The sequence below is a fragment of the Amia ocellicauda genome, unplaced genomic scaffold (genome assembly GCF_036373705.1).
Source record: "Amia ocellicauda isolate fAmiCal2 unplaced genomic scaffold, fAmiCal2.hap1 HAP1_SCAFFOLD_64, whole genome shotgun sequence".
Classification (NCBI taxonomy): Eukaryota; Metazoa; Chordata; class Actinopteri; order Amiiformes; family Amiidae; genus Amia; species Amia ocellicauda.
Window position 1 is genome coordinate 37,280 of NW_027102994.1, and position 21,719 is coordinate 58,998.

The window sequence follows — 21,719 nt, forward strand, 5'->3', positions numbered from 1 at the left end:
TTTCTCATCGAGAAATGACACAATTACAGCAACACAAAAAGGAACTCCACCGGACAAAGTTCAGTGCTCACAAGGAGCCTCATTCAACACACACGGTTCCATTCCCATTCATGCAAAGCACGAAAGTGTAAAACTTGGGAACATACTTGAGAGCAATGATCACATTCAATCTCATTCAAGGCACGGATGTGAATGCAACGGGATGAAATTACTGAAATGATGCCTGCCCTCGAACTGTGATGATGGACTACCCGACTCGCCAATAATATTGGGTTCTGGTGTATTGAAATACAGGAGCTGCTGGATTTGTGTGTTTTCTTACCCCCTCACCATAGTTTGTCAAATGTTTAAACAACTGAACTTATATTCAAGGTTTGTTTCTCTTCATATGTTTTACTGGTTTACATTTGTCTCAGCAACCTGTTGAATGATTCTTCTGCTTTCAAAACAAAATGACAACAGGATGAATGCACACACTTGAAAATACAATACATGCAATGTTATGCATCATAGTGATGCAACCTCCTTTCAGTTTCATACTGCATGTCAATTGAAATCCTTACTGAAATGCACACCTTCTCAAGATTGCGCTTGACTGGCATGTCAGGCACTCAATTACAGCTGTATTATCAAGACAATGTGTTCGTTTTGTAAAATATAGTTCCGGTCTGGTGTGGCACCCCAGCTAACGCACAACGTTGCCACAACGTTTCGTGTTAGCAGGGACTGTCTGCGGCGCGCTGGTGTGTCCCGGACTTTAGAGTAGAGAGACAGTTCAACTGCAAGTATGAGCGGCAGAAACGGATATTGCCTTCCCTTTAAGTAGAGCGTCAGGGACAGCTTCCCTGGCTTACGGCCATACTAGCCTGAATACGCCCGATCTCGTCCGATCTCGGAAGCTAAGCAGGCTCGGGCCTGGTCAGTACTTGGATGGGAGACCGCCTGGGAATACCAGGTGCTGTAAGCTTTTGCATCTTTTACACACCAGAGGGCGACAAATCACGAGTTTTAACTTTGGATACACGCAATTTCATCATTATTTCAGATTTGACTTCCCCAAATACACAGGCATACAATAGATCTTGTTCTCCAACGTAAACGGTCCCTAGTAACTAGGGTACATTCGTAAATAAATTGAGCATCATGGCTAGAAGTGACTAAATGTTGCCTAATCTTTCTCATCGAGAAATGACACAATTACAGCAACACAAAAAGGAACTCCACCGGACAAAGTTCAGTGCTCACAAGGAGCCTCATTCAACACACACGGTTCCATTCCCATTCATGCAAAGCACGAAAGTGTAAAACTTGGGAACATACTTGAGAGCAAAGATCACATTCAATCTCATTCAAGGCACGGATGTGAATGCAACGGGATGAAATTACTGAAATGATGCCTGCCCTCGAACTGTGATGATGGACTACCCGACTCGCCAATAATATTGGGTTCTGGTGTATTGAAATACAGGAGCTGCTGGATTTGTGTGTTTTCTTACCCCCTCACCATAGTTTGTCAAATGTTTAAACAACTGAACTTATATTCAAGGTATGTTTCTCTTCATATGTTTTACTGGTTTACATTTGTCTCAGCAACCTGTTGAATGATTCTTCTGCTTTCAAAACAAAATGACAACAGGATGAATGCACACACTTGAAAATACAATACATGCAATGTTATGCATCATAGTGATGCAACCTCCTTTCAGTTTCATACTGCATGTCAATTGAAATCCTTACTGAAATGCACACCTTCTCAAGATTGCGCTTGACTGGCGTGTCAGGCACGCAATTACAGCTGTTTTATCAAGACAATGTGTTCGTTTTGTAATATATAGTTCCGGTCTGGTGTGGCACCCCAGCTAACGCACAACGTTGCCACAATGTTGCCACAACGTGGCATGTAAGAAGGGACTGGCTGCAGCGCGCTGGTGTGTCCCGGGCTTTAGAGTAGAGAGACAGTTCAACTGCAAGTATGAGCGGCAGAAACGGATATTGCCTTCCCTTTAAGTAGAGCGTCAGGGACAGCTTCCCTGGCTTACGGCCATACTAGCCTGAATACGCCCGATCTCGGAAGCTAAGCAGGCTCGGGCCTGGTCAGTACTTGGATGGGAGACCGCCTGGGAATACCAGGTGCTGTAAGCTTTTGCATCTTTTACACACCAGAGGGCGACAAATCACGAGTTTTAACTTTGGATACACGCAATTTCATCATTATTTCAGATTTGACTTCCCCAAATACACAGGCATACAATAGATCTTGTTCTCCAACGTAAACGGTCCCTAGTAACTAGGGTACATTCGTAAATAAATTGAGCATCATGGCTAGAAGTGACTAAATGTTGCCTAATCTTTCTCATCGAGAAATGACACAATTACAGCAACACAAAAAGGAACTCCACCGGACAAAGTTCAGTGCTCACAAGGAGCCTCATTCAACACACACGGTTCCATTCCCATTCATGCAAAGCACGAAAGTGTAAAACTTGGGAACATACTTGAGAGCAAAGATCACATTCAATCTCATTCAAGGCACGGATGTGAATGCAACGGGATGAAATTACTGAAATGATGCCTGCCCTCGAACTGTGATGATGGACTACCCGACTCGCCAATAATATTGGGTTCTGGTGTATTGAAATACAGGAGCTGCTGGATTTGTGTGTTTTCTTACCCCCTCACCATAGTTTGTCAAATGTTTAAACAACTGAACTTATATTCAAGGTTTGTTTCTCTTCATATGTTTTACTGGTTTACATTTGTCTCAGCAACCTGTTGAATGATTCTTCTGCTTTCAAAACAAAATGACAACAGGATGAATGCACACACTTGAAAATACAATACATGCAATGTTATGCATCATAGTGATGCAACCTCCTTTCAGTTTCATACTGCATGTCAATTGAAATCCTTACTGAAATGCACACCTTCTCAAGATTGCGCTTGACTGGCGTGTCAGGCACTCAATTACAGCTGTTTTATCAAGAGAATGTGTTCGTTTTGTAATATATAGTTCCGGTCTGGTGTGGCACCCCAGCTAACGCACAACGTTGCCACAATGTTGCCACAACGTGGCGTGTTAGCAGGGACTGTCTGCGGCGCGCTGGTGTGTCCCGGGCTTTAGAGTAGAGAGACAGTTCAACTGCAAGTATGAACGGCAGAAACGGATATTGCCTTCCCTTTAAGTAGAGCGTCAGGGACAGCCTCCCTGGCTTACGGCCATACTAGCCTGAATACGCCCGATCTCGTCCGATCTCGGAAGCTAAGCAGGCTCGGGCCTGGTCAGTACTTGGATGGGAGACCGCCTGGGAATACCAGGTGCTGTAAGCTATTGCATCTTTTACACACCAGAGGGCGACAGATCACGAGTTTTAACTTTGGATACACGCAATTTCATCATTATTTCAGATTTGACTTCCCCAAATACACAGGCATACAATAGATCTTGTTCTCCAACGTAAACGGTCCCTAGTAACTAGGGTACATTCGTAAATAAATTGAGCATCATGGCTAGAAGTGACTAAATGTTGCCTAATCTTTCTCATCGAGAAATGACACAATTACAGCAACACAAAAAGGAACTCCACCGGACAATGTTCAGTGCTCACAAGGAGCTTCATTCAACACACACGGTTCCATTCCCATTCATGCAAAGCACGAAAGTGTAAAACTTGGGAACATACTTGAGAGCAAAGATCACATTCAATCTCATTCAAGGCACGGATGTGAATGCAACGGGATGAAATTACTGAAATGATGCCTGCCCTCGAACTGTGATGATGGACTACCCGACTCGCCAATAATATTGGGTTCTGGTGTATTGAAATACAGGAGCTGCTGGATTTGTGTGTTTTCTTACCCCCTCACCATAGTTTGTCAAATGTTTAAACAACTGAACTTATATTCAAGGTTTGTTTCTCTTCATATGTTTTACTGGTTTACATTTGTCTCAGCAACCTGTTGAATGATTCTTCTGCTTTCAAAACAAAATGACAACAGGATGAATGCACACACTTGAAAATACAATACATGCAATGTTATGCATCATAGTGATGCAACCTCCTTTCAGTTTCATACTGCATGTCAATTGAAATCCTTACTGAAATGCACACCTTCTCAAGATTGCGCTTGACTGGCGTGTCAGGCACTCAATTACAGCTGTTTTATCAAGACAATGTGTTCGTTTTGTAATATATAGTTCCGGTCTGGTGTGGCACCCCAGCTAACGCACAACGTTGCCACAACGTTTCGTGTTAGCAGGGACTGTCTGCGGCGCGCTGGTGTGTCCCGGACTTTAGAGTAGAGAGACAGTTCAATTGCAAGTATGAGCGGAAGAAACGGATATTGCCTTCCCTTTAAGTAGAGCGTCAGGGACAGTCTGCCTGGCTTACGGCCATACTAGCCTGAATACGCCCGATCTCGTCCGATCTCGGAAGCTAAGCAGGCTCGGGCCTGGTCAGTACTTGGATGGGAGACCGCCTGGGAATACCAGGTGCTGTAAGCTTTTGCATCTTTTACACACCAGAGGGCGACAAATCACGAGTTTTAACTTTGTATACACGCAATTTCATCATTATTTCAGATTTGACTTCCCCAAATACACAGGCATAGAATAGATCTTGTTCTCCAACGTAAACGGTCCCTAGTAACTAGTGTACATTCGTAAATAAATTGAGCATCATGGCTAGAAGTGACTAAATGTTGCCTAATCTTTCTCATCGAGAAATGACACAATTACAGCAACACAAAAAGGAACTCCACCGGACAAAGTTCAGTGCTCACAAGGAGCCTCATTCAACACACACGGTTCCATTCCCATTCATGCAAAGCACGAAAGTGTAAAACTTGGGAAAATACTTGAGAGCAAAGATCACATTCAATCTCATTCAAGGCACGGATGTGAATGCAACGGGATGAAATTACTGAAATGATGCCTGCCCTCGAACTGTGATGATGGACTACCCGACTCGCCAATAATATTGGGTTCTGGTGTATTGAAATACAGGAGCTGCTGGATTTGTGTGTTTTCTTACCCCCTCACCATAGTTTGTCAAATGTTTAAACAACTGAACTTATATTCAAGGTTTGTTTCTCTTCATATGTTTTACTGGTTTACATTTGTCTCAGCAACCTGTTGAATGATTCTTCTGCTTTCAAAACAAAATGACAACAGGATGAATGCACACACTTGAAAATACAATACATGCAATGTTATGCATCATAGTGATGCAACCTCCTTTCAGTTTCATACTGCATGTCAATTGAAATCCTTACTGAAATGCACACCTTCTCAAGATTGCGCTTGACTGGCGTGTCAGGCACTCAATTACAGCTGTTTTATCAAGAGAATGTGTTCGTTTTGTAATATATAGTTCCGGTCTGGTGTGGCACCCCAGCTAACGCACAACGTTGCCACAATGTTGCCACAACGTGGCGTGTTAGCAGGGACTGTCTGCGGCGCGCTGGTGTGTCCCGGGCTTTAGAGTAGAGAGACAGTTCAACTGTAAGTATGAACGGCAGAAACGGATATTGCCTTCCCTTTAAGTAGAGCGTCAGGGACAGCCTCCCTGGCTTACGGCCATACTAGCCTGAATACGCCCGATCTCGTCCGATCTCGGAAGCTAAGCAGGCTCGGGCCTGGTCAGTACTTGGATGGGAGACCGCCTGGGAATACCAGGTGCTGTAAGCTTTTGCATCTTTTACACACCAGAGGGCGACAAATCACAAGTTTTAACTTTGGATACACGCAATTTCATCATTATTTCAGATTTGACTTCCCCAAATACACAGGCATACAATAGATCTTGTTCTCCAACGTAAACGGTCCCTAGTAACTAGGGTACATTCGTAAATAAATTGAGCATCATGGCTAGAAGTGACTAAATGTTGCCTAATCTTTCTCATCGAGAAATGACACAATTACAGCAACACAAAAAGGAACTCCACCGGACAAAGTATAGTGCTCACAAGGAGCTTCATTCAACACACACGGTTCCATTCCCATTCATGCAAAGCACGAAAGTGTAAAACTTGGGAACATACTTGAGAGCAAAGATCACATTCAATCTCATTCAAGGCACGGATGTGAATGCAACGGGATGAAATTACTGAAATGATGCCTGCCCTCGAACTGTGATGATGGACTACCCGACTCGCCAATAATATTGGGTTCTGGTGTATTGAAATACAGGAGCTGCTGGATTTGTGTGTTTTCTTACCCCCTCACCATAGTTTGTCAAATGTTTAAACAACTGAACTTATATTCAAGGTTTGTTTCTCTTCATATGTTTTACTGGTTTACATTTGTCTCAGCAACCTCAGCAAAAATGATTCTTCTACTTTCAAAACAAAATGACAACAGGATGAATGCACACACTTGAAAATACAATACATGCAATGTTATGCATCATAGTGATGCAACCTCCTTTCAGTTTCATACTGCATGTCAATTGAAATCCTTACTGAAATGCACACCTTCTCAAGATTGCGCTTGACTGGCGTGTCAGGCACTCAATTACAGCTGTTTTATCAAGACAATGTGTTCGTTTTGTAATATATAGTTCCGGTCTGGTGTGGCACCCCAGCTAACGCACAACGTTGCCACAATGTTGCCACAACGTGGCGTGTTAGCAGGGACTGTCTGCGGTGCGCTGGTGTGTCCCGGGCTTTAGAGTAGAGAGACAGTTCAACTGTAAGTATGAACGGCAGAAACGGATATTGCCTTCCCTTTAAGTAGAGCGTCAGGGACAGCCTCCCTGGCTTACGGCCATACTAGCCTGAATACGCCCGATCTCGTCCGATCTCGGAAGCTAAGCAGGCTCGGGCCTGGTCAGTACTTGGATGGGAGACCGACTGGGAATACGAGGTGCTGTAAGCTTTTGCATCTTTTACACACCAGAGGGCGACAAATCACGAGTTTTAACTTTGGATACACGCAATTTCATCATTATTTCAGATTTGACTTCCCCAAATACACAGGCATACAATAGATCTTGTTCTCCAACGTAAACGGTCCCTAGTAACTAGGGTACATTCATAAATAAATTGAGCATCATGGCTAGAAGTGACTAAATGTTGCCTAATCTTTCTCATCGAGAAATGACACAATTACAGCAACACAAAAAGGAACTCCACCGGACAAAGTTCAGTGCTCACAAGGAGCCTCATTCAACACACATGGTTCCATTCCCATTCATGCAAAGCACGAAAGTGTAAAACTTGGGAACATACTTGAGAGCAAAGATCACATTCAATCTCATTCAAGGCACGGATGTGAATGCAACGGGATGAAATTACTGAAATGATGCCTGCCCTCGAACTGTGATGATGGACTACCCGACTCGCCAATAATATTGGGTTCTGGTGTATTGAAATACAGGAGCTGCTGGATTTGTGTGTTTTCTTACCCCCTCACCATAGTTTGTCAAATGTTTAAACAACTGAACTTATATTCAAGGTTTGTTTCTCTTCATATGTTTTACTGGTTTACATTTGTCTCAGCAACCTCAGCAAAAATGATTCTTCTACTTTCAAAACAAAATGACAACAGGATGAATGCACACACTTGAAAATACAATACATGCAATGTTATGCATCATAGTGATGCAACCTCCTTTCAGTTTCATACTGCATGTCAATTGAAATCCTTACTGAAATGCACACCTTCTCAAGATTGCGCTTGACTGGCGTGTCAGGCACTCAATTACAGCTGTTTTATCAAGACAATGTGTTCGTTTTGTAATATATAGTTCCGGTCTGGTGTGGCACCCCAGCTAACGCACAACGTTGCCACAACGTTGCCACAACGTGGCGAGTTAGCAGGGACTGTCTGCGGCGCGTTGGTGTGTCCCGGGCTTTAGAGTAGAGAGACAGTTCAACTGTAAGTATGAACGGCAGAAACGGATATTGCCTTCCCTTTAAGTAGAGCGTCAGGGACAGCCTCCCTGGCTTACGGCCATACTAGCCTGAATACGCCCGATCTCGACCGATCTCGGAAGCCAGGCAGGCTCGGGCCTGGTCAGTACTATGGATGGGAGACCGCCTGGGAATACCAGGTGCTGTAAGCTTTTGCACCTTTTACACACCAGAGGGCGACAAATCACGAGTTTTAACTTTGGATACACACAATTTCATCATTATTTCAGATTTTACTTCCCCAAATACACAGGCATACAATAGATCTTGATCTCCAACGTAAACGGTCCCTAGTAACCAGGGTACATTCGTAAATTAATTGAGCTTCATGGCTAGAAGTGACTCAATGTTGCCTAATCTTTCTCATCAAGAAATGACACAATTACAGCAACACAAAAAGGAACTCCACCACACAAAGTTCAGTGCTCACAAGGAGACTCATTCAACACACACGGTTCCATTCCCATTCATGCAAAGCACGAAAGTTTAAAACTTGGAAACATACTTGAGAGCAAAGATCACATTCAATCTCATTCAAGGCACGGATGTGAATGCAACGGGATGAAATTACTGAAATGATGCCTGCCCTCGAACTGTGATGATGGACTACCCGACTCGCCAATAATATTGGGTTCTGGTGTATTGAAATACAGGAGCTGCTGGATTTGTGTGTTTTCTTACCCCCTCACCATAGTTTGTCAAATGTTTAAACAACTGAACTTATATTCAAGGTTTGTTTCTCTTCATATGTTTTACTGGTTTACATTTGTCTCAGCAACCTGTTGAATGATTCTTCTGCTTTCAAAACAAAATGACAACAGGATGAATGCACACACTTGAAAATACAATACATGCAATGTTATGCATCATAGTGATGCAACCTCCTTTCAGTTTCATACTGCATGTCAATTGAAATCCTTACTGAAATGCACACCTTCTCAAGATTGCGCTTGACTGGCGTGTCAGGCACTCAATTACAGCTGTTTTATCAAGACAATGTGTTCGTTTTGTAAAATATAGTTCCGGTCTGGTGTGGCACCCCAACTAACGCACAACGTTGCCACAACGTTGCCTCAACGTGGCGTGTTAGCAGGGACTGTCTGCGGCGCGCTGGTGTGTCCCGGGCTTTAGAGTAGAGAGACAGTTCAACTGTAAGTATGATCGGCAGAAACGGATATTGCCTTCCCTTTAAGTAGAGCGTCAGGGACAGCCTCCCTGGCTTACGGCCATACTAGCCTGAATACGCCCGATCTCGACCGATCTCGGAAGCCAGGCAGTTTCGGGCCTGGTCAGTACTTGGATGGGAGACCGCCTGGGAATACCAGGTGCTGTAAGCTTTTGCACCTTTTACACACCAGAGGGCGACAAATCACGAGTTTTAACTTTGGATACACACAATTTCATCATTATTTCAGATTTTACTTCCCCAAATACACAGGCATACAATAGATCTTGATCTCCAACGTAAACGGTCCCTAGTAACTAGGGTACATTCGTAAATTAATTGAGCATCATGGCTAGAAGTGACTCAATGTTGCCTAATCTTTCTCATCAAGAAATGACACAATTACAGCAACACAAAAAGGAACTCCACCACACAAAGTTCAGTGCTCACAAGGAGACTCATTCAACACACACGGTTCCATTCCCATTCATGCAAAGCACGAAAGTGTAAAACTTGGGAACATACTTGAGAGCAAAGATCACATTCAATCTCATTCAAGGCACGGATGTGAATGCAACGGGATGAAATTACTGAAATGATGCCTGCCCTCGAACTGTGATGATGGACTACCCGACTCGCCAATAATATTGGGTTCTGGTGTATTGAAATACAGGAGCTGCTGGATTTGTGTGTTTTCTTACCCCCTCACCATAGTTTGTCAAATGTTTAAACAACTGAACTTATATTCAAGGTTTGTTTCTCTTCATATGTTTTACTGGTTTACATTTGTCTCAGCAACCTGTTGAATGATTCTTCTGCTTTCAAAACAAAATGACAACAGGATGAATGCACACACTTGAAAATACAATACATGCAATGTTATGCATCATAGTGATGCAACCTCCTTTCAGTTTCATACTGCATGTCAATTGAAATCCTTACTGAAATACACACCTTCTCAAGATTGCGCTTGACTGGCGTGTCAGGCACTCAATTACAGCTGTTTTATCAAGACAATATGTTCGTTTTGTAAAATATAGTTCCGGTCTGGTGTGGCACCCCAGCAAACGCACAACGTTGCCACAACGTTGCCACAACGTGGCGAGTTAGCAGGGACTGTCTGCGGCGCGCTGGTGTGTCCCGGGCTTTAGAGTAGAGAGACAGTTCAACTGTAAGTATGAACGGCAGAAACGGATATTGCCTTCCCTTTAAGTAGAGCGTCAGGGACAGCCTCCCTGGCTTACGGCCATACTAGCCTGAATACGCCCGATCTCGACCGATCTCGGAAGCCAGGCAGGCTCGGGCCTGGTCAGTACTTGGATGGGAGACCGCCTGGGAATACCAGGTGCTGTAAGCTTTTGCACCTTTTACACACCAGAGGGCGACAAATCACGAGTTTTAACTTTGGATACACACAATTTCATCATTATTTCAGATTTTACTTCCCCAAATACACAGGCATACAATAGATCTTGATCTCCAACGTAAACGGTCCCTAGTAACTAGGGTACATTCGTAAATTAATTGAGCATCATGGCTAGAAGTGACTCAATGTTGCCTAATCTTTCTCATCAAGAAATGACACAATTACAGCAACACAAAAAGGAACTCCACCGGACAAAGTTCAGTGCTCACAAGGAGACTCATTCAACACACACGGTTCCATTCCCATTCATGCAAAGCACGAAAGTGTAAAACTTGGAAACATACTTGAGAGCAAAGATCACATTCAATCTCATTCAAGGCACGGATGTGAATGCAACGGGATGAAATTACTGAAATGATGCCTGCCCTCGAACTGTGATGATGGACTACCCGACTCGCCAATAATATTGGGTTCTGGTGTATTGAAATACAGGAGCTGCTGGATTTGTGTGTTTTCTTACCCCCTCACCATAGTTTGTCAAATGTTTAAACAACTGAACTTATATTCAAGGTTTGTTTCTCTTCATATGTTTTACTGGTTTACATTTGTCTCAGCAACCTGTTGAATGATTCTTCTGCTTTCAAAACAAAATGACAACAGGATGAATGCACACACTTGAAAATACAATACATGCAATGTTATGCATCATAGTGATGCAACCTCCTTTCAGTTTCATACTGCATGTCAATTGAAATCCTTACTGAAATGCACACCTTCTCAAGATTGCGCTTGACTGGCGTGTCAGGCACTCAATTACAGCTGTTTTATCAAGACAATGTGTTCGTTTTGTAAAATATAGTTCCGGTCTGGTGTGGCACCCCAACTAACGCACAACGTTGCCACAACGTTGCCACAACGTGGCGTGTTAGCAGGGACTGTCTGCGGCGCGCTGGTGTGTCCCGGGCTTTAGAGTAGAGAGACAGTTCAACTGTAAGTATGATCGGCAGAAACGGATATTGCCTTCCCTTTAAGTAGAGCGTCAGGGACAGCCTCCCTGGCTTACGGCCATACTAGCCTGAATACGCCCGATCTCGACCGATCTCGGAAGCCAGGCAGCCTCGGGCCTGGTCAGTACTTGGATGGGAGACCGCCTGGGAATACCAGGTGCTGTAAGCTTTTGCACCTTTTACACACCAGAGGGCGACAAATCACGAGTTTTAACTTTGGATACACACAATTTCATCATTATTTCAGATTTTACTTCCCCAAATACACAGGCATACAATAGATCTTGATCTCCAACGTAAACGGTCCCTAGTAACTAGGGTACATTCGTAAATTAATTGAGCATCATGGCTAGAAGTGACTAAATGTTGCCTAATCTTTCTCATCGAGAAATGACACAATTACAGCAACACAAAAAGGAACTCCACCGGACAAAGTTCAGTGCTCACAAGGAGCCTCATTCAACACACACGGTTCCATTCCCATTCATGCAAAGCACGAAAGTGTAAAACTTGGGAACATACTTGAGAGCAAAGATCACATTCAATCTCATTCAAGGCACGGATGTGAATGCAACGGGATGAAATTACTGAAATGATGCCTGCCCTCGAACTGTGATGATGGACTACCCGACTCGCCAATAATATTGGGTTCTGGTGTATTGAAATACAGGAGCTGCTGGATTTGTGTGTTTTCTTACCCCCTCACCATAGTTTGTCAAATGTTTAAACAACTGAACTTATATTCAAGGTTTGTTTCTCTTCATATGTTTTACTGGTTTACATTTGTCTCAGCAACCTGTTGAATGATTCTTCTGCTTTCAAAACAAAATGACAACAGGATGAATGCACACACTTGAAAATACAATACATGCAATGTTATGCATCATAGTGATGCAACCTCCTTTCAGTTTCATACTGCATGTCAATTGAAATCCTTACTGAAATGCCCACCTTCTCAAGATTGCGCTTGACTGGCGTGTCAGGCACTCAATTACAGCTGTTTTATCAAGACAATGTGTTCGTTTTGTAATACATAGGTCTGGTGTGGCACCCCAGCTAACGCACAACGTTGCCACAACGTTTCGTGTTAGCAGGGACTGTCTGTGGCGCGCTGGTGTGTCCCGGACTTTAGAGTAGAGAGACAGTTCAACTGCAAGTATGAGCGGCAGAAACGGATATTGCCTTCCCTTTAAGTAGAGCGTCAGGGACAGCCTCCCTGGCTTACGGCCATACTAGCCTGAATACGCCCGATCTCGTCCGATCTCGGAAGCTAAGCAGGCTCCGGCCTGGTCAGTACTTGGATGGGAGACCGCCTGGGAATACCAGGTGCTGTAAGCTTTTGCATCTTTTACACACCAGAGGGCGACAAATCACGAGTTTTAACTTTGGATACACGCAATTTCATCATTATTTCAGATTTGACTTCCCCAAATACACAGGCATACAATAGATCTTGTTCTCCAACGTAAACGGTCCCTAGAAACTAGGGTACATTCGTAAATAAATTGAGCATCATGGCTAGAAGTGACTAAATGTTGCCTAATCTATCTCATCGAGAAATGACACAATTACAGCAACACAAAAAGGAACTCCACCGGACAAAGTTCAGTGCTCACAAGGAGCCTCATTCAACACACACGGTTCCATTCCCATTCATGCAAAGCACGAAAGTGTAAAACTTGGGAACATACTTGAGAGCAAAGATCACATTCAATCTCATTCAAGGCACGGATGTGAATGCAACGGGATGAAATAACTGAATTGATGCCTGCCCTCGAACTGTGATGATGGACTACCCGACTCGCCAATAATATTGGCTTCTGGTGTATTGAAATACAGGAGCTGCTGGATGTGTGTGTTTTCTTACCCCCTCACCATAGTTTGTCAAATGTTTAAACAACTGAACTTATATTCAAGGTTTGTTTCTCTTCATATGTTTTACTGGTTTACATTTGTCTCAGCAACCTGTTGAATGATTCTTCTGCTTTCAAATTAAAATGACAACAGGATGAATGCACACACTTGAAAATACAATACATGCAATGTTATGCATCATAGTGATGCAACCTCCTTTCAGTTTCATACTGCATGTCAATTGAAATCCTTACTGAAATGCACACCTTCTCAAGATTGCGCTTGACTGGCGTGTCAGGCACTCAATTACAGCTGTTTTATCAAGACAATGTGTTCGTTTTGTAATACATAGTTCCGGTCTGGTGTGGCACCCCAGCTAACGCACAACGTTGCCACAATGTTGCCACAACGTGGCGTGTTAGCAGGGACTGTCTGCGGCGCGCTGGTGTGTCCCGGGCTTTAGAGTAGAGAGACAGTTCAACTGTAAGTATGAACGGCAGAAACGGATATTGCCTTCCCTTTAAGTAGAGCGTCAGGGACAGCCTCCCTGGCTTACGGCCATACTAGCCTGAATACGCCCGATCTCGTCCGATCTCGGAAGCTAAGCAGGCTCGGGCCTGGTCAGTACTTGGATGGGAGACCGCCTGGGAATACCAGGTGCTGTAAGCTTTTGCATCTCTTACACACCAGAGGGCGACAAATCACGAGTTTTAACTTTGGATACACGCAATTTCATCATTATTTCAGATTTGACTTCCCCAAATACACAGGCATACAATAGATCTTGTTCTCCAACGTAAACGGTCCCTAGTAACTAGGGTACATTCGTAAATAAATTGAGCATCATGGCTAGAAGTGACTAAATGTTGCCTAATCTTTCTCATCGAGAAATGACACAATTACAGCAACACAAAAAGGAACTCCACCGGACAAAGTTCAGTGCTCACAAGGAGCCTCATTCAACACACACGGTTCCATTCCCATTCATGCAAAGCACGAAAGTGTAAAACTTGGGAACATACTTGAGAGCAAAGATCACATTCAATCTCATTCAAGGCACGGATGTGAATGCAACGGGATGAAATTACTGAAATGATGCCTGCCCTCGAACTGTGATGATGGACTACCCGACTCGCCAATAATATTGGGTTCTGGTGTATTGAAATACAGGAGCTGCTGGATTTGTGTGTTTTCTTACCCCCTCACCATAGTTTGTCAAATGTTTAAACAACTGAACTTATATTCAAGGTTTGTTTCTCTTCATATGTTTTACTGGTTTACATTTGTCTCAGCAACCTGTTGAATGATTCTTCTGCTTTCAAAACAAAATGACAACAGGATGAATGCACACACTTGAAAATACAATACATGCAATGTTATGCATCATAGTGATGCAACCTCCTTTCAGTTTCATACTGCATGTCAATTGAAATCCTTACTGAAATGCACACCTTCTCAAGATTGCGCTTGACTGGCGTGTCAGGCACTCAATTACAGCTGTTTTATCAAGACAATGTGTTCGTTTTGTAATATATAGTTCCGGTCTGGTGTGGCACCCCAGCTAACGCACAACGTTGCCACAACGCTGCCACAACGTGGCGTGTTAGCAGGGACTGTCTGCGGCGCGCTGGTGTGTCCCGGGCTTTAGAGTAGAGAGACAGTTCAACTGTAAGTATGAACGGCAGAAACGGATATTGCCTTCCCTTTAAGTAGAGCGTCAGGGACAGCCTCCCTGGCTTACGGCCATACTAGCCTGAATACGCCCGATCTCGTCCGATCTCGGAAGCTAAGCAGGCTCTGGCCTGGTCAGTACTTGGATGGGAGACCGTCTGGGAATACCAGGTGCTGTAAGCTTTTGCATCTTTTACACACCAGAGGGCGACAAATCACGAGTTTTAACTTTGGATACACGCAATTTCATCATTATTTCAGATTTGACTTCCCCAAATACACAGGCATACAATAGATCTTGTTCTCCAACGTAAACGGTCCCTAGAAACTAGGGTACATTCGTAAATAAATTGAGCATCATGGCTAGAAGTGACTAAATGTTGCCTAATCTATCTCATCGAGAAATGACACAATTACAGCAACACAAAAAGGAACTCCACCGGACAAAGTTCAGTGCTCACAAGGAGCCTCATTCAACACACACGGTTCCATTCCCATTCATGCAAAGCACGAAAGTGTAAAACTTGGGAACATACTTGAGAGCAAAGATCACATTCAATCTCATTCAAGGCACGGATGTGAATGCAACGGGATGAAATAACTGAATTGATGCCTGCCCTCGAACTGTGATGATGGACTACCCGACTCGCCAATAATATTGGCTTCTGGTGTATTGAAATACAGGAGCTGCTGGATGTGTGTGTTTTCTTACCCCCTCACCATAGTTTGTCAAATGTTTAAACAACTGAACTTATATTCAAGGTTTGTTTCTCTTCATATGTTTTACTGGTTTACATTTGTCTCAGCAACCTGTTGAATGATTCTTCTGCTTTCAAATTAAAATGACAACAGGATGAATGCACACACTTGAAAATACAATACATGCAATGTTATGCATCATAGTGATGCAACCTCCTTTCAGTTTCATACTGCATGTCAATTGAAATCCTTACTGAAATGCACACCTTCTCAAGATTGCGCTTGACTGGCGTGTCAGGCACTCAATTACAGCTGTTTTATCAAGACAATGTGTTCGTTTTGTAATACATAGTTCCGGTCTGGTGTGGCACCCCAGCTAACGCACAACGTTGCCACAATGTTGCCACAACGTGGCGTGTTAGCAGGGACTGTCTGCGGCGCGCTGGTGTGTCCCGGGCTTTAGAGTAGAGAGACAGTTCAACTGTAAGTATGAACGGCAGAAACGGATATTGCCTTCCCTTTAAGTAGAGCGTCAGGGACAGCCTCCCTGGCTTACGGCCATACTAGCCTGAATACGCCCGATCTCGTCCGATCTCGGAAGCTAAGCAGGCTCGGGCCTGGTCAGTACTTGGATGGGAGACCGCCTGGGAATACCAGGTGCTGTAAGCTTTTGCATCTCTTACACACCAGAGGGCGACAAATCACGAGTTTTAACTTTGGATACACGCAATTTCATCATTATTTCAGATTTGACTTCCCCAAATACACAGGCATACAATAGATCTTGTTCTCCAACGTAAACGGTCCCTAGTAACTAGGGTACATTCGTAAATAAATTGAGCATCATGGCTAGAAGTGACTAAATGTTGCCTAATCTTTCTCATCGAGAAATGACACAATTACAGCAACACAAAAAGGAACTCCACCGGACAAAGTTCAGTGCTCACAAGGAGCCTCATTCAACACACACGGTTCCATTCCCATTCATGCAAAGCACGAAAGTGTAAAACTTGGGAACATACTTGAGAGCAAAGATCACATTCAATCTCATTCAAGGCACGGATGTGAATGCAACGGGATGAAATTACTGAAATGATGCCTGCCCTCGAACTGTGATGATGGACTACCCGACTCGCCAATAATATTGGGTTCTGGTGTATTGAAATACAGGAGCTGCTGGATTTGTGTGTTTTCTTACCCCCTCACCATAGTTTGTCAAATGTTTAAACAACTGAACTTATATTCAAGGTTTGTTTCTCTTCATATGTTTTACTGGTTTACATTTGTCTCAGCAACCTGTTGAATGATTCTTCTGCTTTCAAAACAAAATGACAACAGGATGAATGCACACACTTGAAAATACAATACATGCAATGTTATGCATCATAGTGATGCAACCTCCTTTCAGTTTCATACTGCATGTCAATTGAAATCCTTACTGAAATGCACACCTTCTCAAGATTGCGCTTGACTGGCGTGTCAGGCACTCAATTACAGCTGTTTTATCAAGACAATGTGTTCGTTTTGTAATACATAGTTCCGGTCTGGTGTGGCACCCCAGCTAACGCACAACGTTGCCACAATGTTGCCACAACGTGGCGTGTTAGCAGGGACTGTCTGCGGCGCGCTGGTGTGTCCCGGGCTTTAGAGTAGAGAGACAGTTCAACTGTAAGTATGAACGGCAGAAACGGATATTGCCTTCCCTTTAAGTAGAGCGTCAGGGACAGCCTCCCTGGCTTACGGCCATACTAGCCTGAATACGCCCGATCTCGGAAGCTAAGCAGGCTCGGGCCTGGTCAGTACTTGGATGGGAGACCGCCTGGGAATACCAGGTGCTGTAAGCTTTTGCATCTTTTACACACCAGAGGGCGACAAATCACGAGTTTTAACTTTGGATACACGCAATTTCATCATTATTTCAGATTTGACTTCCCCAAATACACAGGCATACAATAGATATTGTTCTCCAACGTAAACGGTCCCTAGTAACTAGGGTACATTCGTAAATAAATTGAGCATCATGGCTAGAAGTGACTAAATGTTGCCTAATCTTTCTCATCGAGAAATGACACAATTACAGCAACACAAAAAGGAACTCCACCGGACAAAGTTCAGTGCTCACAAGGAGCCTCATTCAACACACACGGTTCCATTCCCATTCATGCAAAGCACGAAAGTGTAAAACTTGGGAACATACTTGAGAGCAAAGATCACATTCAATCTCATTCAAGGCACGGATGTGAATGCAACGGGATGAAATTACTGAAATGATGCCTGCCCTCGAACTGTGATGATGGACTACCCGACTCGCCAATAATATTGGGTTCTGGTGTATTGAAATACAGGAGCTGCTGGATTTGTGTGTTTTCTTACCCCCTCACCATAGTTTGTCAAATGTTGAAACAACTGAACTTATATTCAAGGTTTGTTTCTCTTCATATGTTTTACTGGTTTACATTTGTCTCAGCAACCTGTTGAATGATTCTTCTGCTTTCAAAACAAAATGACAACAGGATGAATGCACACACTTGAAAATACAATACATGCAATGTTATGCATCATAGTGATGCAACCTCCTTTCAGTTTCATACTGCATGTCAATTGAAATCCTTACTGAAATGCACACCTTCTCAAGATTGCGCTTGAATGGCGTGTCAGGCACTCAATTACAGCTGTTTTATCAAGACAATGTGTTAGTTTTGTAATACATTGGTCTGGTGTGGCACCCCAGCTAACGCACAACGTTGCCACAACGTTTCGTGTTAGCAGGGACTGTCTGCGGCGCGCTGGTGTGTCCCGGACCTTAGAGTAGAGAGACAGTTCAACTGTAAGTATGAACGGCAGAAACGGATATTGCCTTCCCTTTAAGTAGAGCGTCAGGGACAGCATTCCTGGCTTACGGCCATACTAGCCTGAATACGCCCGATCTCGTCCGATCTCGGAAGCTAAGCAGGCTCGGGCCTGGTCAGTACTTGGATGGGAGACCGCCTGGGAATACCAGGTGCTGTAAGCTTTTGCATCTTTTACACACCAGAGGGCGACAAATCACGAGTTTTAACTTTGGATACACGCAATTTCATCATTATTTCAGATTTGACTTCCCCAAATACACAGGCATACAATAGATCTTGTTCTCCAACGGAAACGGTCCCTAGTAACTAGGGTACATTCGTAAATAAATTGAGCATCATGGCTAGAAGTGACTAAATGTTGCCTAATCTTTCTCATCGAGAAATGACACAATTACAGCAACACAAAAAGGAACTCCACCGGACAAAGTTCAGTGCTCACAAGGAGCCTCATTCAACACACACGGTTCCATTCCCATTCATGCAAAGCACGAAAGTGTAAAACTTGGGAACATACTTGAGAGCAAAGATCACATTCAATCTCATTCAAGGCACGGATGTGAATGCAACGGGATGAAATTACTGAAATGATGCCTGCCCTCGAACTGTGATGATGGACTACCCGACTCGCCAATAATATTGGGTTCTGGTGTATTGAAATACAGGAGCTGCTGGATTTGTGTGTTTTCTTACCCCCTCACCATAGTTTGTCAAATGTTTAAACAACTGAACTTATATTCAAGGTTTGTTTCTCTTCATATGTTTTACTGGTTTACATTTGTCTCAGCAACCTGTTGAATGATTCTTCTGCTTTCAAAACAAAATGACAACAGGATGAATGCACACACTTGAAAATACAATACATGCAATGTTATGCATCATAGTGATGCAACCTCCTTTCAGTTTCATACTGCATGTCAATTGAAATCCTTACTGAAATGCACACCTTCTCAAGATTGCGCTTGAATGGCGTGTCAGGCACTCAATTACAGCTGTTTTATCAAGACAATGTGTTAGTTTTGTAATATATAGTTCCGGTCTGGTGTGGCACCCCAGCTAACGCACAACGTTGCCACAACGCTGCCACAACGTGGCGTGTTAGCAGGGACTGTCTGCGGCGCGCTGGTGTGTCCCGGGCTTTAGAGTAGAGAGACAGTTCAACTGTAAGTATGAACGGCAGAAACGGATATTGCCTTCCCTTTAAGTAGAGCGTCAGGGACAGCCTCCCTGGCTTACGGCCATACTAGCCTGAATACGCCCGATCTCGTCCGATCTCGGAAGCTAAGCAGGCTCGGGCCTGGTCAGTACTTGGATGGGAGACCGCCTGGGAATACCAGGTGCTGTAAGCTTTTGCATCTTTTACACACCAGAGGGCGACAAATCACGAGTTTTAACTTTGGATACACGCAATTTCATCATTATTTCAGATTTGACTTCCCCAAATACACAGGCATACAATAGATCTTGTTCTCCAACGTAAACGGTCCCTAGTAACTAGGGTACATTCGTAAATAAATTGAGCATCATGGCTAGAAGTGACTAAATGTTGCCTAATCTTTCTCATCGAGAAATGACACAATTACAGCAACACAAAAAGGAACTCCACCGGACAAAGTTCAGTGCTCACAAGGAGCCTCATTCAACACACACGGTTCCATTCCCATTCATGCAAAGCACAAAAGTGTAAAACTTGGGAACATACTTGAGAGCAAAGATCACATTCAATCTCATTCAAGGCACGGATGTGAATGCAACGGGATGAAATTACTGAAATGATGCCTGCCCTCGAACTGTGATGATGGACTACCCGACTCGCCAATAATATTGGGTTCTGGTGTATTGAAATACAGGAGCTGCTGGATTTGTGTGTTTTCTTACCCCCTCACCATAGTTTGTCAAATGTTTAAACAACTGAACTTATATTCAAGGTTTGTTTCTCTTCATATGTTTTACTGGTTTACATTTGTCTCAGCAACCTGTTGAATGATTCTTCTGCTTTCAAAACAAAATGACAACAGGATGAATGCACACACTTGAAAATACAATACATGCAATGTTATGCATTATAGTGATGCAACCTCCTTTCAGTTTCATACTGCATGTCAATTGAAATCCTTACTGAAATGCACACCTTCTCAAGATTGCGCTTGACTGGCGTGTCAGGCACTCAATTACAGCTGTATTATCAAGACAATGTGTTCGTTTTGTAATACATAGTTCCGGTCTGGTGTGGCACCCCAGCTAACGCACAACGTTGCCACAACGTTTCGTGTTAGCAGGGACTGTCTGCGGCGCGCTGGTTTGTCCCGGGCTTTAGAGTAGAGTGACAGTTCAACTGTAAGTATGAACGGCAGAAACTGATATTGCCTTCCCTTTAAGTAGAGCGTCAGGGACAGCCTCCCTGGCTTACGGCCATACTAGCCTGAATACGCCCGATCTCGTCCGATCTCGGAAGCTAAGCAGGCTCGGGCCTGGTCAGTACTTGAATGGGAGACCGCCTGGGAATACCGGGTGCTGTAAGCTTTTGCATCTTTTACACACCAGAGGGCGACAAATCACGAGTTTTAACTTTGGATACACGCAATTTCATCATTATTTCAGATTTGACTTCCCCAAATACACAGGCATACAATAGATCTTGTTCTCCAACATAAACGGTCCCTAGTAACTAGGGTACATTCGTAAATAAATTGAGCATCATGGCTAGAAGTGACTAAATGTTGCCTAATCTTTCTCATCGAGAAATGACACAATTACAGCAACACAAAAAGGAACTCCACCGGACAAAGTTCAGTGCTCACAAGGAGCCTCATTCAACACACACGGTTCCATTCCCATTCATGCAATGCACGAAAGTGTAAAACTTGGGAACATACTTGAGAGCAAAGATCACATTCAATCTCATTCAAGGCACGGATGTGAATGCAACGGGATGAAATTACTGAAATGATGCCTGCCCTCGAACTGTGATGATGGACTACCCGACTCGCCAATAATATTGGGTTCTGGTGTATTGAAATACAGGAGCTGCTGGATTTGTGTGTTTTTTTACCCCCTCACCATAGTTTGTCAAATGTTTAAACAACTGAACTTATATTCAAGGTTTGTTTCTCTTCATATGTTTTACTGGTTTACATTTGTCTCAGCAACCTGTTGAATGATTCTTCTGCTTTCAAAACAAAATGACAACAGGATGA

The 21,719-nt window shown here is 43.6% G+C and overlaps 14 non-coding genes and 4 pseudogenes across 14 annotated transcripts; all 18 read left to right on the forward strand.

The window, feature by feature from the left end:
* The first annotated feature begins 848 nt into the window (after window positions 1-848).
* LOC136740428 (5S ribosomal RNA) lies at window positions 849-967 on the forward strand. The gene has a single exon (XR_010813263.1). It is a non-coding gene; the product is annotated as a 5S ribosomal RNA (ribosomal RNA).
* A 1,066-nt stretch (window positions 968-2,033) lies between these two features.
* LOC136740721 (uncharacterized) lies at window positions 2,034-2,142 on the forward strand (annotated as a pseudogene).
* Window positions 2,143-3,208: 1,066 nt separating this feature from the next.
* Window positions 3,209-3,327, forward strand: LOC136740439 (5S ribosomal RNA). The gene has a single exon (XR_010813274.1). It is a non-coding gene; the product is annotated as a 5S ribosomal RNA (ribosomal RNA).
* Window positions 3,328-4,382: 1,055 nt separating this feature from the next.
* On the forward strand, window positions 4,383-4,501 carry LOC136740450 (5S ribosomal RNA). The gene has a single exon (XR_010813285.1). It is a non-coding gene; the product is annotated as a 5S ribosomal RNA (ribosomal RNA).
* A 1,066-nt stretch (window positions 4,502-5,567) lies between these two features.
* On the forward strand, window positions 5,568-5,686 carry LOC136740462 (5S ribosomal RNA). The gene has a single exon (XR_010813296.1). It is a non-coding gene; the product is annotated as a 5S ribosomal RNA (ribosomal RNA).
* Window positions 5,687-6,755: 1,069 nt separating this feature from the next.
* Window positions 6,756-6,874, forward strand: LOC136740628 (5S ribosomal RNA). Its single transcript, XR_010813453.1, has one exon. It is a non-coding gene; the product is annotated as a 5S ribosomal RNA (ribosomal RNA).
* Window positions 6,875-7,943: 1,069 nt separating this feature from the next.
* On the forward strand, window positions 7,944-8,063 carry LOC136740742 (uncharacterized; annotated as a pseudogene).
* A 1,066-nt stretch (window positions 8,064-9,129) lies between these two features.
* On the forward strand, window positions 9,130-9,248 carry LOC136740745 (uncharacterized; annotated as a pseudogene).
* A 1,066-nt stretch (window positions 9,249-10,314) lies between these two features.
* Window positions 10,315-10,433, forward strand: LOC136740686 (5S ribosomal RNA). The gene has a single exon (XR_010813506.1). It is a non-coding gene; the product is annotated as a 5S ribosomal RNA (ribosomal RNA).
* A 1,066-nt stretch (window positions 10,434-11,499) lies between these two features.
* Window positions 11,500-11,618, forward strand: LOC136740715 (5S ribosomal RNA). The gene has a single exon (XR_010813531.1). It is a non-coding gene; the product is annotated as a 5S ribosomal RNA (ribosomal RNA).
* A 1,050-nt stretch (window positions 11,619-12,668) lies between these two features.
* On the forward strand, window positions 12,669-12,787 carry LOC136740487 (5S ribosomal RNA). The gene has a single exon (XR_010813319.1). It is a non-coding gene; the product is annotated as a 5S ribosomal RNA (ribosomal RNA).
* Window positions 12,788-13,853: 1,066 nt separating this feature from the next.
* Window positions 13,854-13,972, forward strand: LOC136740474 (5S ribosomal RNA). The gene has a single exon (XR_010813307.1). It is a non-coding gene; the product is annotated as a 5S ribosomal RNA (ribosomal RNA).
* Window positions 13,973-15,038: 1,066 nt separating this feature from the next.
* On the forward strand, window positions 15,039-15,157 carry LOC136740499 (5S ribosomal RNA). The gene has a single exon (XR_010813330.1). It is a non-coding gene; the product is annotated as a 5S ribosomal RNA (ribosomal RNA).
* A 1,066-nt stretch (window positions 15,158-16,223) lies between these two features.
* On the forward strand, window positions 16,224-16,342 carry LOC136740486 (5S ribosomal RNA). Its single transcript, XR_010813318.1, has one exon. It is a non-coding gene; the product is annotated as a 5S ribosomal RNA (ribosomal RNA).
* A 1,066-nt stretch (window positions 16,343-17,408) lies between these two features.
* Window positions 17,409-17,517, forward strand: LOC136740722 (uncharacterized; annotated as a pseudogene).
* Window positions 17,518-18,567: 1,050 nt separating this feature from the next.
* On the forward strand, window positions 18,568-18,686 carry LOC136740498 (5S ribosomal RNA). The gene has a single exon (XR_010813329.1). It is a non-coding gene; the product is annotated as a 5S ribosomal RNA (ribosomal RNA).
* Window positions 18,687-19,752: 1,066 nt separating this feature from the next.
* Window positions 19,753-19,871, forward strand: LOC136740510 (5S ribosomal RNA). The gene has a single exon (XR_010813341.1). It is a non-coding gene; the product is annotated as a 5S ribosomal RNA (ribosomal RNA).
* Window positions 19,872-20,926: 1,055 nt separating this feature from the next.
* LOC136740454 (5S ribosomal RNA) lies at window positions 20,927-21,045 on the forward strand. The gene has a single exon (XR_010813288.1). It is a non-coding gene; the product is annotated as a 5S ribosomal RNA (ribosomal RNA).
* The last annotated feature ends 674 nt before the right edge of the window (window positions 21,046-21,719 follow it).